Source organism: Mauremys reevesii, linkage group 11 (assembly GCF_016161935.1).
Source record: "Mauremys reevesii isolate NIE-2019 linkage group 11, ASM1616193v1, whole genome shotgun sequence".
Lineage (NCBI taxonomy): Eukaryota > Metazoa > Chordata > Testudines > Geoemydidae > Mauremys > Mauremys reevesii.
Window position 1 is genome coordinate 56,543,050 of NC_052633.1, and position 17,397 is coordinate 56,560,446.

Here is a 17,397-nt window from a genome sequence, read left to right on the forward strand (position 1 = left end):
GGTGCATAGGTCTAAAACATCCTCTATTACTAATTATTTATTTATTTAATAATTACTTACTTACTTGCATTATAGTAGTGGCTTGATGCTCCAGATAGCCCTGTACAAACATTTGTCTGCCTGAAAAATACAATGCCTGTCTTACTACCTTAATTTAAGACAAAATGGCAGGGCCGCCCAGAGGATTCCAGGGGCCCAGGGTCTTCGGTTGTGGGGGGCCCCGCTTCGGCGGTAAGTCGGCGGCGGGGGGGTCCTTCTGTTCCGGGACCCGCCACCAAAGTGCCCCAAAGACCCACGGCGGGGACCCCCCTCCGCCGAATTACTGCCGAAGACCCGGCTGCACTCTGGCGGCGGGTCCCGCTTTGGCTGTAATTCGGCGGCGGGGCGGTCCTTCTATCCCGGAGAGGAAGGACCCCCCCGCCAGCGAAGACCGGGAGCGAAGAAGCTCTGGGGGCCCGGGCCCAACGAGAGTTTTCCGGGGCCCCCTGGAGCGAGTGAAGAACCCCGCTCCAGGGGCCCCGAAAAACTCTTGTGGGGGCCCCTGCTGGGCCCGGGGCCTGGGGTAAATTGCCCCACTTGCCCCCCCCCTCTGGGCGGCCCTGCAAAATGGAACAAATAGATGACACAAATAAGTGGGACAAAGAGAAGAGAGGGAGGGTGTGTAACAGTAACATAAGCATGTTTTTTTGGGGGCGGGGAGTTGGTTTTTTATCACAAACTAGCTATGTCCACAGTTTTTAGGTACAGAGAGTTTTGTTTGTTTTTGTTCATTTCACACTATGATGCGGGGAATCTTGGAGCTTAGTGACATTAGATGTGTATGTTATCTCATGTATTTTGATGGCTGGCAGGAACACCACTTTGGTAGTCATCTCTTAGTACAGTATTAATTGTTCTGTATTATAGAAATAGATATACCTCAGTATAATTATGGCCTTAATTATTTCCAGAAACCTTTTATAATTATATGAAACAATTGGTATTTGTTTTTTGGAGAAAGGGAGAGAGCTAGAAAAAACATAATGTATGGTGTTTTAACTATAAAAAAGTAACTGTCCTTCTTTAGTAGTCCTAAGAGATAAATTCAGTCTGTTAAAACACTTGGTGTGATTTTGTTTTTATAGTGAATGAAATACTGAGCTAGCTACTTTAACTGATTTGACTATACAGTGTGTTTAAAGATGATTTTTTTTAAATATTCCTGTTAATAATATCAATCAGATGTGATTTAAATTAGGCTGACATTTGGTCTTTAATAGATTTCCGGTGTATTCTAAACCAGTGCATCAACAAAATCCACTTTCTCAAGTGTCAGCAAACTGGACAAGTGTTGCACTACAGGTCTTTGTTTCTTCTTTAGCCTACTATGTTAGAAAGAGAGAGAGAATATAACTCAGGCTCAGAACTCTTCATGTTTTCTTTTGCCTTAATATGTTAGAGACAGAAACTCATACTTATAACTCTTCATAATATCTACATTATGAAAAATGCATAACATGTTTCATTTGGAAATATCAGAAATGCTGATCAGTAAAGACAAATATTAATTTCTGAGAATGTTTAAGTTAACTGAATATAATACTTCCCTTTGGGAAAAGAAACAAAGCTTTAATTCCTAATACTAGTGTAGCCACCAGTTTTTGTATTTAATATCAGTCAGTCCATACAGTGCTTGGAGGAAAAACGTTGGCATGCTTGTTTATGGGCTCTATATACAGTCTGTGAAATTAAGGCATATATCTTAGTTATGCTGATTCAACCGGGTGAATACAGTGTACTTCAAATATTGTGAATCAGTGTTGTTTCTTTTGTGATCCTCTCCTGGTACAATAAACCCTTAAACGTGAATTCGCTCTTAAAAAGCTGACTATAATAAGTAAGTTTTATATTATCCCTTGAGAAGCATATCTGAGAGGCCTGTGCTCACCTAGTATATTAAAATATTTTAAATTTTTCCCCTAAGTCATTTTCCTTAATAACCTTTTACTACAAAAGTAAATCCATATTTTATTAAAATATTTTATTCATCTTCAAAAATGTAATTATCTGCTGTTTGGCATCTTTATGGGAAAACATTAAAGTGGTAGTATTATTTTTAAAAAAGGAAGACAATTTTTATGATGTTCATGACACAGAAGGCAGGCAGTGTTCTGATGAGAAGGTGGAAGGCCAGACTCTCCCGCCTTTGAGGAAGGGCAATTAGAATAGCCAGCTGTGGTAAACTAACATGGCCATGTCATGTTCTCCTCAACAGTTCCTTCCTCTTAAGTCCACATGCTTGATGAGACAGCTACTGATGCTAAATTATGCTGTAATTTTAAGATTAACTGCAGATGATTTAACTGCTTTGAAGTAAATAACCAGTTCTGATTTACTGTCTCAACAGATTTATAAAAAGCTTTTTGAATGTGCAGTTTAAACAAAGATTGTTATAGCTCTACACCTCTATAAATCTTCCTTTATTGTTCAACATAGATGCCAGGCTGCTAGGATCCCATTACAAGTTTACAGCCATTTGGCAACACACTTGAAAGTCACTAAAGCAGAAATTAGAGGTGTGTTGTTTTTCTACTGTTCACACTTGTTTCTGACATGAGATTGGCAGCAGAAAATTCACTCCCTACAGAAATATTTAGCCCTTGGGATTACCTCATTTCACTGTGTTGGCAAATTTCACACACACACACACACACACACACACCCCACCTCCACCCGCCACATGTTATATTGTAAAACACAGTTCATATACAGAGCATCATGGCAAAAGAGTTTGTGAAATATGAGGCATTAAAAGAAAACGGAACCCATTTTGCCCATTCCAGGAACCTGATTTTTTGAAAGGTAGACAGCATTTCACAGCATGAGTAAACTTAGAAATATGCTTAAAAATAAGGCCCAGATTCTGCTATCCTATTGTAAAACTCATGGCCAAGTGACAGAGTTGATGGAAACTGAGAGGTGAACCTTGTTAAGCTTCCTTGGAAAGCTTCTCTTAGGCAGATGGCTTTGGCCGGAAAAGTGACTTCTGAGGCATGCAGATCCCTGGGATCCATGATGAAAGAAAGTTGCAGCCTCACTATAAAGTGGCCCCTGTGCAGTGATGACTGAGCACCTTCTGGTCAGACAACATCTTTCCTGCCAAAGTCCATGCAAATATTTCTCTACAAAGAAGGTGGAAATATGAATTGAAACTTGGAGCGGTATTGACTCCTTCACAGGTCTCTTCTTGGATAGTTGCCAGGCTCACACTGCATTGGTTAGATGTGGTTCATTCTATACTAGCATGCCTCTTACCAATCTCTGAAGATTTGGAAAGGTAGGGCTCCTCCAGAGTTAAAGGAAGTATGGCGCAGAGCACCTGTTCCTTCAATTTTGTGCAGCCAACCCAGTTATACAGCTATCTGCTCTCCTATAGCTGTGTTAACAGAAGTAAGCATATTGGCTTGTTTGGCCAGATTCTGCTTTCAGTTATACAGATGCTAGTCCATGGAAGTGAGCACCATAGGCCAGAGAGTGGAATCTTTACTCATCTTGGTGAGCACTTAGGAGAGGTCCCTTTGAAGTCAATGGAACTATGCTTGTCAGCAAATATTCAACATAAGTGTTCTAAAATTGGGCCTTGTGGTTTTACTAAACTGGCTACAGCATAAGCAGGATAAAAATTCCTATGTTAATCTAAAGGCTAAACTCAGAATTTTCAAGTCTGTGTGCCTAAAATTTCCTAATTCCATATTTAGGAATCTAAATATAATGCAAGTTTTCCAAACGTGCTTGCAGGTCCCACTCATTTCAGCAAGACTTGCATGTGTTCATCACTTTTTCAAAATCCAGCTGCTTTTATTTAGGAGTCTAAATATAGGTTAGGATCCTAACTTTAAACTCTTTGGTTTGAACATTTTAGCCTAAACTCTTCCCTCCCTCCCACAAAAAATCAGTTTTGAAAAGTAAGTGCCTCTTAGCAGACTGTAGGGTTGAACAGAATACATATTGTGCCTGTAAGATGTATTATAACCCATTTTTTTTGCAATTTAAATTCCATGTTAGTTCAGGGAACAAGGTCACTGCATAATGTCATTTCATTTGAGAAATTTAGGGTGAAGGTGCATGAAGCTCTGAAGAATGTTTACATTTGATTTATTAGACTTTTTTCCAAACTCTTTACAAATACAAATTGAAACAAAGTGATGTTCTGGAAAAGCTGCTTCCTCAAAGAGAATAGATATTTGGGGCTGATTCTCAGAGGAAAATGGATGGATTTGTCTCATCAGTTTTTTTGTTTGTTTGTTTGTTTTAAAGAAATTTGACTTACGGCATATTTGTCAGAAGCTCAGTATATATAAATGAGTCTGCTTAAGCTAAGTAATGTTTGTAAATGGTGCAGGATTGATAATTATGGCAAATGGCTATCCAGTGAAGATGCACAGCATAGGCAATGCCTATCTAGTCTTCCTCGCACCACCATGTCAGCATGTATCAACTATTAAATAATTGGTGGGATCGATGCTAGGTGTCTCTTGGATCTGGAAAAGATAAAGAGGCTCATTTCCTTTAATGAAGAGGTGGCTTTTTAAATAAGACACATTTAAAAATCTATCTTGAGAGGCAAAATTTGAAGGCAGTAATATAAAGCTGTCCTCCTCCTGAAATAAATTCTTTGTTCCTTTTGCACATACATTCTTTTGTCTCTTTCTTTAAAAAACAGATACTACAATCACCAGAACTCTAACTATTGTATTGTGAGTTGTCAAGGCTGATTCCCCACTCTGGCACTTTGAGTGCAAAAGGTAGGAGCCTGCAAGGATTCTAAAAATTAATACTGGTCACTCCCAAGGTTACAGCTTTTTTCTGGTCTTGGATGGGTAGATACTGCCACCACCCAAGTGCAAAAACCTTTTGAGAACCCAGAAAGGCGAACTTGGGAATTCCTTCCTGTGGGGTACCCTCAAGCCCTTTCAACCTCCCTCCCCCCACCCTCCAGGGAAGAGCTGAGAAAGAAAAACAAAGGAAATCAGCTGTTGCCACCAGCTAATTAAACAACATATGCACAAACCTCTTAGGGACACACAAATTCAATCCTTTTCTTAAAAAGGGTACATTTTATTAAAAACAAAAAGAAAGAAAATACATCTAGAACTTAGCTTTTTGCTAGGCTTAAAAAAAACAATTACAAGGATTAAGCATCAAGATAGCTTCTTTAGGTCCAGTTTAAAGGTTACAAGGAAAACAAAAGCATCTGGAGTTAGCACAGAGGAGTCCACAAGCCATAAAGAAATAAAAGAGATAAACCTAATTGCATCTTCCTAGATATTTCCTGATCTACTTACATATCTGGGGTTTCAAATGAGTAGTTTCTAGGTATGATCTGAAGATTTTCCAAAGCTTTTTACAGCATAGTTCTAGCCTTGTCTCTGCTCTGTCCCCTCTCTCCGGAGAACAACAACAGACAGACAAAAGGGAAGTGTTTTCCCAATTTTAAAAAGTTCTAGCCATCCCATTGGCTCTTTTGGTCAGGTGCCCACTCCCTTCCTTTTATCTAAGCTGGGAGACTTTTTAACCATTTATAGGTAAAGCAAGTAGAGAACAACTACTAAAAGGGATTTTATAGCTAACTTGCTGGCTGGGTGGGTGTCCATAAAAGGGAGCTATTCTCCCTCCCCCCTTCATTTATCACATGAGTCTTGCAGTATGTGATGGATTTCTGCTAGAATCTCAACTTCTATTGTTGGGGTGGGGTGGGAGATGAGATTTACAGCCTTCACAGTTACGGCGAAAAGCTTGAAAGAAACAAGAGCACCCTAAAGGCACAGAAACCAAAAGGAAAGAACTGAGACTTTATTATTTTTTAAGATTGTCATGATTATTAAACCATCTCATGACCTTCGGAGGCCTGACATTTTTGAAAACTGTGGGTTGGTAATACTGCCTTTGGCAGAATCTACTCGTGTCAGATTATTGTAATTAACCTTTTGCCTCCTTATTAGGCACTGTTAACTCCCACTGCAGAATGCAGTCACCAGAGGGTTCCATTACCCTTCCTGTTGGGAAGGAGCAGTACTTAGGTCCCCTGCCCTCTATATCTGTGAAATGACTATAGTTGGAAGCTGTGGGACAGCAGCCTGGGAACTAGATATGGGGAGAAAGGCTGGGCAGCTTGGGATCTGGGACTGAAAGATGAAGAGCTGGGCTGGGAAGCAGCTTGTTTCTGGCAGAGTGGCCAGCAGTAGTTGTGCCAGGCAAAGACTTGCCGGTAGACTGCAAACAGGGAAGCTGTGAAAACAGCTCTGAACAAGAAGGACCAAAGGACTGAAGTCTGGCTAGTGAATGATAGCCTCCTGAAGAGGAGAGGCCTCCAGTAAGTATCCCTTGCATTAAGCCTGAGCAGTGGTGGCACCAGCCTCTTCCAGGTGGAGGGCCTGGGGTGGGCTAGACAGAAAATGGGGTGGGGTGCTCCTGCTCCCCACGAGGCCCTGCCTCTTTCCGTAGCCTTTCCCCCCTTCCTCCTAAGTTCCAGCCCCACCTCTTCTCACCCCCGCTCCAAGACCCTGCCTCCTGGTCGGGGATGAGGCTGCTCCTCAGCTATCCACCATGTTACAACTGCTCACAGCTTAGAAATAGCCACCAGGATGACGGGACCTGGCTCTGGGGCCAGCAGAGCCTTTGCGGAGCAGCAACCAAAGGAGGCATGGCCCAGAAGCCTGGGTAGGTCAGTCCATGCAGCTGTGGAGAGCTCCAGACCCTCTACCTGCCCTGGGCGGCACACCCCAGCAGGCATGGACATGGGCCGGGGGCTGCTCTTGGGCACCCTGGTGCCCCACCTGAGCTAACTCCAGCACTGCTGCTGGTGGAACTGCTGCCACCTTCAGAGCTGTGCAGCCAGAGAGCAGCCGCTGCTACAGGGTGGCTATGGCAAATTTTGTGGTGGTAGTAGCCGTTGCTAGGCCAACCCGTAGCATCATCCCGAGCCTGAGGAGCCTTACTTCCAACCACTGTAGAAAATTTTGACTTTTTGGTCTAATATTTTGGCCAAAAACTCTTTTTTTTTTTTTTTTTTTTTTTTTTTTTTGGCTTAAAGCTGAAATAATTCAATTAAAGCTGGCAATGTGGTTCCTCTTGGGACTTGTAGTTTGCATATCTCATACTCCTGCTTTCCCCTCTGGCTAGAGTGCATCTGCCATGTATCTTCTCCGCTCATGGTGAGGGAAGGATAGTACCTCAGAGAAGTCCCTTGCCATGATGTATCATGGCAGATGTAATCCAGCAAGAGAGCCTGGATCCTAGAGAAAGTGGGACCGCCTAAGGCATCTGAACTACAACTGCTATGAGGCCCTGTGGGACCAGTATTGAATTTAGATATTTTGGTTTGCATTTTTTGACAAAACATCAACATTTTCCAATCAAAGCAGTCAATTATAGTGAAAAAAATGTGTTTGATCAAAAACGCAATTTTCTATTAAAAAAAAAAGTTACAAGAGAAAATTCTTGACCAGTGCTACTGTTTACATACAGACATTTACCCGTGAACAGCTCTAAAATGAGCCATACACTATTGAATTACTATCATTCTATAGCTTCCTCATTTGATTCTCATACTCACACTCTGTTACCCCCACCAGGAACTGCACAAAAGTTGAAAATTCAAAACATAAAATCTACTACTATAGTAAACTGGCCAAAAAACAGATTTTGTTTGTGAATTCCTTCCCACTCCCAAAATCAGTACAAAAGATCTACAGTAGAACCTTAGAGTTACAAACACCGGAGTTATGAACTCACCAGTCAACCACACAGCCCATTTGGAACTGGAAGTACACAATCAGGCAGCAGCCAATACAAAAAACAAACAACCCAAATACAGTACAGTACTGTGTTAAACATAAACAACTAAAAAAAAAAGGGAAAGCAGCATTTTTCTTCTCCATAGTAAAGTTTCAAAGCTGTATTAAGTCAATGTTCAGTCGTAAACTTTTGAAAGAACAACCAAAACATTTTCTTCAGAGTTATGAATGTTTCAGAGTTCTGAACAACCTCCATTCCCAAGGTGTTTTTAACCCTGAGGTTCTACTGTATACTAAACTCCCATCTGAAGCGGTTATTTCTTTAAAAAAATGGGCTACAGTTTTACTGGGGTGGGGCAAGGTGAAGAATCACCATTTACAAAATTACATTTCACAGGTTTTAGGGGAGAAACCAAGCTGTGTGGGGGTTTGTTGGCTTGTCTTTGGTTTTTGCTTGCCTTTTTGGCTAAAAGGAATTACATTATCCTTCAAAATATTCAAGTACAAACTTCCATAATCATTCTGGAAAAGAACCTGTATCTAAATATATACTATATGGATTAATGGAAATAAATCCAACCACAATCCCAAAATGAAACAGAAGATTCAGTTTTGATGTCAAGGAAGATCTTATACTATAGCTGATATGAAGTCACTTTGATGGCATTAGAGCTATGAAATAAAATGATCTTTTAGTGTTAAAAACATTAACCAAGGACACATTTCCCTTGATAATTGCCATTTAGATTGTTGTTCTTGTCAGCCTTTAGTGGATCCTCAATATCCTCAGATAGCACTCAGAACATACAGTGTTCTGAGGTCGGAAATCCCCTAAGCCAGTGGTGGGTAACCTGCGGCCCCAGGGAAATCTAATGGCGGGCCGTGAGACAGTGTTTACATTGACTGTCTGCAGGGATGGCTGCCCGCAGCTCCCAGTAGCCGTGGTTTGCCATTCCCGGCCAATGGGAGCTGCGGGAAGTGGCAGCCAGCACATCTCTGTGGCCTGCGACACTTCCTGCAGTTCCCATTGGCCGGAAACAGCGAACTGCAGCCACCGGGAATGTGGGCGGCTGTGCCTGCGGATGGTCACTGTAAACACTGTCTCGCGGTCTGCCGGTGGATTACCCTGACGAGCCATATGCGCCCCTCGGGCCACAGGTTGCCTGCCCTAAGCTCTTTTTGAAGTTTTGGAAGCTTGATTTTCTAGCTTAAAAATGTACAGAGGATTTGAATTTGTTATTCAGAAAGAAAGAGACATAGAATGTGCCCATTTCTGAAGCATTGTTGTCTTTGTTTTTATTGGAAGCATCAAAAAACCTTACAAAAATCTTATTTGTCCACCAAAAACTGAACGAGGACTATGTGCCCTTCTGCGAGATTTCTTAATCTCTATTTATTATATTATTTGTCCCTAGATACCAAAAATACATAAGCCACTTCACATGTCAAGAAAAAAATGGGATTTGTGCTAAAACGTGTACAGAGACAATTTGTTAGTCTTCCTCCTTGCAGTGGCAAAATCAAAGCCCTTTATGCAATATTTAGTGCATACTTTATTGGATACTTTTGCTTTTACTGAGTCCTTTAGACAATAAAGTAACCAATAAAAAGATATAGAGGGTTTTTTTTCCATTTTCTATGAGCTCACACTTCCTTTTGGAAGTCTTATTTCTAGTGGAAATTAGTATGTTTATATTAAGAGCAATTCAGACACTATAAAAGACTATAAGTATTTACAAGCAATTGGAATTAAAAACACACAACATGTAACATGAAATGTAAGATATTTTAGAGTTCTGATGACATCAGGATAACCTAGGGAATTACAGACCAGTCATCTTAACTTCTGTACCTGGAAAAATAATAAGGCAAATAATTAATCAATCAATTTGCAAACATCTAGAAGATAATCAGGTGATAAATAACAGCATGGATTTGTCAAGAATAAATCATATCAAACCAACCTGATAGCTTTCTTTGACAGGGTTACAAGCCTTGTGGATGGCAGGGGAAGTGGTAGATGTGGTATATCTTGACTTTAGTAAAGCTTTTGATACTGTCTCGCATGATCTTCTCATAAACAAACTAGGGAAACACTACCTAGATGGAGTTACTGTAAGGTGGGTGCATAACTAGTTGGAAAACCATTACCCAAGAATACAGTAGTTATCAGTGGTTCACAGTTATGCTGGAAGGGCATAACGAGTGAGATCCTGCACTGATTAGTTCTGGGTCCAGTTCTGTTCAATATCTTCATCAATGATTTAGATAATGGAATAGAGAGTGCACTTACAAAGTTTGTGGATGATACCAAGCTGGGAGGGGTTGTGGATGCTTTAGAGGACAGGATTATAATTCAAAATGATCTGGATAAACTGGAGAAATGGTCTGAAGTAAATAGGATGAAATTCAATAAGGACAAATGCAATTAATTCATTTAGGAAGGAACAAGCAGTTGCACACATACAAAATGGGAAATGACTGCCTAGGAAGGAGTACTGCAGAAAGGGATCTGGGGGTCATCGTAGACCACAAGCTAAATATGAATCAACAGTGTAACACTGTGGCAAAAAAAGTGAACATCATTCTAGAGTGTATTAGCAGGAGTGTTGTAAGAAAGACACGAGAAGTAATTCTTCCGCTCTACTCCACGCTGACTAGGCCTCACCTGGAGTATTGTGTCCAGTTCTAGGCGCCACATTTTAGGAAAGATATGGAAAAATTGGAGAGGGTCCAGAGGAGAGCAACAAAAATTATTAAAGGTCTAGAAAATGTGACCTATGAGGGAAGACTGAAAAAAATGGGTTTGTTTAGTCTGGAAAAGAGAAGACTGAGAGGGGACATGATAACAGTTTTAAGTACATAAAAGGTTGTTACAAGGAGGAGGGATAAAAAATGTTGTTTTTAACCTCTGAGGATAGGAAAAGAAGCAATGGCCTTAAATTGCAGGCAGGTTAGACAAACACTTGTCAGGGATGGTCTAGATCATACTTAGTCCTGCCATGAGTGTAGGGGACTGGACTAGATGACCTCTCGAGGTCCCTTCCAGTTCTGTGATTCTGTGATAAACTATGCAAGTAATAAATTGCAATACCTGCACAACCCTTTCATATCTTTACAGTCCAATATTTCACACTAGCTTATACAACAGTCATCTCTCTCTCAATAAAGGTATAACAATGTGGTAATAAATACTTTGAGCCAAATTTTGCCTTCACCTATATTCATGAACTTCAATAATGTTTTGAATATAAGAAATGTCTATTATACTATTCTTTCTAGAGTCCTTAATAGGAAATTGGGTACATTTGTTTCTGGAGAGTGAAAAAGAAAGGATGATGGTTTTTAAGCAGCAAATTTCTAGGAAAAGTGTCTTTCCCCCCAAAAAGAGAGAAATTTCAGGTATATATAGTATGTCCAAATATAGATGCCTTCAGAGGACAGACTTTCTTTTTTGGAGCTTTCTGAAGCTATACACCTGGGGTATACAACTGAATTTTTTTTTAATTATATAAAAAAGGTGAGTGTGATAATCATTCTGCAGAAAAGTAGGCGTTAATCTATAAATTTAGACTCGTGCTGTTGAACCTACTTAGCAACTTCATTAGTAGAAAGTATGATCTAAAATATATTTAAAAACAAAACAGCAGCCCTAAAAGGTATACTGCAGCCAACTTGCATGGTAACTACAGAGCTGAAAAATTAAAAGTGGCTTAATGTGACTTTTAGTTCTTTGGTGATAGCAAAATTGAAGAGATTAAAAGCCTGAGTCATAAAAAATGCATCTACTAGTTAAGTGCCTTTTTAATGTACTTAGTAAAGTGTGGAATGCATTTTTTTTGAGTTAGACAAACTTTGGTAATTCATTACAACTTTTTTCTCTTGTGAGCAATTTACCAGCTATAATTTACAAGCAGGGCATGCAGCACAAAGAAGTAGACAAAAGACAAAAAGAGCAACTGATCCTTCAACACACAAAATACACAGCACATGTTTGTAGATATTAAATGCACTTGCTAAAGTCATTGAATTTCCAGGTTGCTATTAGATGGAAGTGATATAATGATCTAGAGGGTTTATATTAGAAGGTGTATAGTTCAGCAGAGAGGAGGCGTTGTGCAGTGGAGATTTCTTCCTCTTTTCCTGCAGCAGCACTCTGAGGAGGCATGTGTGCATGTGGCTCTTCTGAAAATTTTCCTCCCCTATTGATACTGTGTGATTATGCTCCTTTGTTTACAGTGTGTCCTCAGAGTAACACGTGTATAATGTGTGAATGCAACCTTGTTATGTTCCTCTGATTTCTGCCCCTTCCTCTCCTATAAAACTTCTCAATCTCAAACCTGTCGGGGATCTCTCTTACCCCAGACGGCTCAGGTTTCGTTGTCCGACCGCAAAGAGACAGGCAACGACCAGCAAGAATCCCACTATCAAGTTCTTTATTGTAGCATGCCATACAACAGAGAACTGCCCATCTCACTCCATACAGAACCAGCCCCCCCTTCACAAATTCAAACTGCTTTTTATTAGCTATTCCGTCGCGTCATCACTTACGTCACGTTATCACTGTACCTTCCCAGCATTTGTTCCCAGCATACAAAGCAAAGAACAACTGTTACTTCTTGATAACTTCATGCTTAGTACAAAAAAATACATATTACTTTAAAAAGTGTCTGTAAGCATTTTTCTTTCCCAGCCTCTACAAGCATTCTCTTATCTAGCAAGGTCACACAGATGTCTGTGCTGGACTGTCTACCCCAGCCAGTAAATTAACTAGTAGGCCTTGGATAGTTGCTAAGCTGAACTGGGTTGCTAAGCAGAACTAGGCCAGAACCACACTCATCAAACCCATATCCACAGCTCTTCCAATAATAACCAGCCTCCCTGCAATGGCATTTTTTTTTTTAGGTGTGCCAGGTACATTGCTAAATGTAGCAGATTCTAGGTTCAGGAGCTTGCATCTCCAGCAGCCAAATGTCAACAAAGTAGCTGCTCTTCACCTCCTGTCTGTCTCTCTCTGACTCCAAAGTGAGAGGCTGCAGAGGAGGGGAGATGGTGGGGAGAGCAATCTTGGGTGCGAGGACAGTTACCATGATGTCCCAGATCTGTCCCACCCGCACTACTGACCTACTGAATTGAATGGGGCTGCCACATGCAACTAGTGACTCCCTTTAAGCTGTCTGTCTGCTTTCAGCTGCTCCAGGCAGCAGCCAGCACCTACTGCAGTAGCTTACAAAGAACAGCTTCTTCTAATCCTGATGTAGATAGCAATAGACTGCTCCTCAGAGAAACAACGCCTAATGATAAGTGCAGTGGCAGCTCCAGGCACCAGCACTCCAAGCACGTGCCTGGGGCGGCAAGCCGGGGGGGTGCCCTGCCGATCCCTGAGAGGGTGGCAGTCAGGCAGCCTTTGGCAGCATGCCTGCGGGAGGTCCGCCGGTCCCGCGGATTTGGCAGTAATTCAACGGCAAGTACGCTGAAGGCGCGGGACCGGGGATCTCCCGCAGGCGCGCTGCCAAAGGCTGCCTGACTGCCATGCTTGGGACGGCAAAAAAGCTAGAGCCACCCCTGGGTAAGTGAAAGGGAAGGGTTCTTTCAGCAGTTAGGGGAGAAAGAGGGCAGCAACTGGAGAGCAGCAGAAGGCAGCATTTAGGTAATGAAACACCAGTGGAGAAGCCACTGGATAGGGGCAAAGATTAATTTCCCTTTTTTCTGATTCAGACATTTCAGGCTGTGTATCCTGAGTTAGTCCTTTTAAAATAAAGGAACCTTTTGTTTCCTACCTCAGCAATAAATGAAGTAGCCCTTAGAGTATGCCATGAGCTCTGCAGAGGACCTAACCCTTTGCATATCTCCCATCTGTTGCTGACCCTTCAGAAGTGTGGTGTAAAATAACTTAAATTACAACAAAACATAAACCTTTGCATAAGCATTTTCTGAAAACTAGGTGTTTCTAGAATCTCCCTGAAGGACTTCCATGACTCAGACCCTAATTGCCTGTGCCCCGCAGAGCATCTCCATTCCCTTTTATATCCTGGTTAACCCTGACAAGATCCACTGCCTGCATCAGCAATCATTACTCTGCATGTCTGTGGAAGGTTTTAGTGACCAAGTTTAGGGCTTCCCCATAGAGAATCCCTGTATTCCTTTGGAGAGTCCTCTAGTCTGACAACCTGTTACACACGGCTTTTGCAGCTGGAACCTCTGCTCTTGCACACCTCCTCACAGGGGCTCCATATTGTGAAAGGAAGGGCACGAAAATAAATGCCAACAGTCCTCAGTGTTTGTTCTACTCTGTTGCTTGGCATCTCTTGGAGTCTCAAGCAGCCTCAGCTGTCACCATTTCTTTCTGATGTGGAATGTGCTACGTTATCCATGCTTTTTTAACCTCTAGCCTTCACTATAAAATGGCCGTCTTCTCCCATTTCTTGTGAGATGTGAATGAGTAGAGCTGATCACAAAACAGGAAAACATATCACGAAAATTAGCATGAAAGATTTGCCCTTTTTCAAAATTGAATTTTTTTGACCAGCTGTGTTAAGATATATGCAAGTATTTTGTAAAAGCTATTTTGAATGAAAGAAAAAGTATCTACTTGTCCATGCATTACCTAATTTACCCGGAGAAGTCACGTCCATAGGAAATTATTGATGCCAATAATTTAATATTTTTTTAAAGGATGAAGTAATTATATAACTATATAATACCCACAGTTACTCAAGTGGAAAAATCTTGTCCTTTGTAATTGTATATTCAAAGTGCTTAAATGATTTAGGAGACTAAATTCCGTTTTCAGAATTGACTTAGGTACTTAGGATCCTAAGTTTCATCCCCAGGAAATGGGATTTGTGCTTCTAAGTGCCTAAAACTTACTTCAGAAAATGGGAGTTAGGCACTTTGAAAATTGCACACAAAGGCTCCAATATCAATCCATAGAGTGAAATCCTGGCCCTATTGAAGTCAGTGGGAGTTTTGTCATTGATTTCAGTAGGGCCAGGATTTCACTCATATTTTTCACTGCATATGCTGTATCCTACCTGGAGTAAGAAAAATAGCCCCTTTCTTCCCCCGGTGTATAATATCTAGGTACTGTCAGGAGGTTTAGGCCTTCCTCTAATGCATCTGTCATTGGCCACTACTGGAAGCAATATACTGGACTAGATGGAACAGTCCACTGTCCTAACATGGTAATTCCTATGTCCTTATAATACTTGTCCCCATAAGAAGAGGGGGTATAATATCAGCTTTAAATTAAAAGGGAAATAAGTACTAAGTGGAGAGAGAAGATGTGAGTAGAAGTGACAGCAGCGAACTGTGCAATGTGGTGGCTGAAATGGAATACAGCCAATGTTTGTTCCTGATGTTTTATTGAGTAAAGTCTTGTATGTATTATCAGTCCTTCAAAAGATGATACAAGTTTCTTCATGTCTATTTTAAGTATTTCAGCAAATGCATATTTCATAAACCGCCTCTTATTGCCACAAACTCAAATTGTCTTCAATTTGTCTGTCTGAATCAAGTTCACATTACATGCCCTGATACAGTAAGTGCATTTATGGTGAACAGTTGAACACCTTTTTCAAGGAAAACTCTACCCATTGCTCTCAAACCAAGAATCTAAAAGTATAAACAAGAAGGAAACAATTCTTATGTTGTGAAATGCAATTTTAATTGCAATTGCCATTTCTGCCCTATATGTTAGTGATAGCTTTCTTGCTGAAAAAGACACCACTTCTGCTACAAACAGTGTGGAGTCCATCATAGGGCATTGCAAATTAATTTTAAATTATAAAGTATTTTAGTGTTTAAAATTTAAAATATTTAAAGAAAATGAAGTTATTTTATTATAATGAAACTAGGTTAGGAACTGGTTTAAATTGTCTTACTGAAAGATTTCATGCTGCCAGTGTCATAAATGACATTACAGTTTCAGCAAGACGATCAACACCAATAGAAGACTCAGAAATATTAATTTGAGTGAAAATAAATGAAAGTGTCTTTATTATAAGAGCTTCTTCATGCTCCTACTGTTTGGCCAAATAGAGTAGACACAACTGTCTATTCTAAATTAGCTATTACCACTCAAGAAAGGGATCTTGGAGTCATTGTGAATAGTTCTCTGAAAACATCCGCTCAACATGTAGCGGCAGTTAAAAAAGTGAACAGAATGTTAGGAATCATTAGGAAAGGGATAGATAATAAGACAGAAAATATCATAATGGTATGCCCACTTCCTGAATACTGCATGCAGATCTGGTTGGCCCAACTCAACAAAGATATATTAAAATTGGAAAAAGTACAGAGAAGAACAACAAAAATGTCTATGGATATGGAACAGCTTCCATATGAGAAGAGATTAAAAAGACTGGGACTTCTCAGGTTGGAAAAGAGACGCTAAGAGGGGATATGATAGAGGTCTATAAAATCGTGACTGGTGTGAAGAAAGTGAATAAGGAAATTACTCCTTCACATAATACATGAACAAGGGGTCAGTGAAACCAGTGAAATTAATAGGCAGCAGGTTTAAAACAAACAAAAATAAGTATAATCTTCACACAACGCACAGTCAGTCTGTCAATCTCCTTGCCAGAGGACATTGTGAAGGCCAAAACTATAACAGGGATCAAAATAGAATTTGATAAATTCATGGAGGATAGGTTTATCAATGGCTATTAGCCAGGATGGGCAGGGATGCAACACCATGCTCTGAGCATCCCTAGCCTCTGCTTTGCCAGAAGCTAGGGATGGCTGACAAGGGATGGATCACTTGATGACTGTCTGTTCTGTTCATTTCCTCTGAAGTATCTTGCACTGGCTACTGTTGGAAGACAGGAGGCTGGGCTAACTGGCCCGTTGGTCTGACCCAGTATGGGCGTTCTTATGTTCTTTAAGGGGAACTGCACAGGCTTTAAAACAAAAATCTGAAAATTCTTTCAAGGATTCCATCAGAGAAAATATTATATAGTCACTGTTTTTAAATGTAACAAAATTTGAAGTAACTATCACCTTAATGAGAAGCAAAACTCCTAGTTTCTGTGTCAGGATCAGTGACAAGTTCCATAAACAAAGATTTAAAACAGGGGTTCTCAAACTAGGGGTTCTGACCCATCGGGGGTCACGAGGTTATTCTCTGGGGGGGGTTGCGAGCTGTCAGCCTCCATCCTAAACCCCGCTTCACCTCCAGCATTTATAATAGTGTTAAATATTTTTAAAAGTGTTACAAATTTATAAGGGGAGGGGTCCCACTCAGAGGCTTGCTGTGTGAAAGGAGTCACCACTACAAAAGTTTGAGAACCACTGATTTAAAAGAACCATCTCATTATAAATCCCTACTGTACCTGAATTCCTTTTTCCCCCCTGATGTAACCCACTCTGGCTGTAAAACCAGAAAGTCTACAGCTCAGATTTTTCAGAATTTTTGTAAGGGAATTTCATTTAAAATATATAACTTCTTTCATTTATACACAATAGACTTTTTCATCTTTTTGAAACTTACATGTGGGTTTTTAAACTTACAGCACAACCTTTTTTGTTAATCAGTTTTAAATAAACAATATAATCTAAGAGCCAGAGCTATGTATGTTACATCTTCCATCACACAAATTTATCTGTAAAAAACTGTGGT

The 17,397-nt window shown here is 40.5% G+C and overlaps 1 protein-coding gene across 1 annotated transcript in view; it reads left to right on the top strand.

The window, feature by feature from the left end:
* LRP1B (LDL receptor related protein 1B) overlaps nucleotides 1-17,397 on the top strand; it is a 1,239,928-nt gene that overhangs the window by 573,750 nt on the left and 648,781 nt on the right. The window lies entirely within an intron of this gene.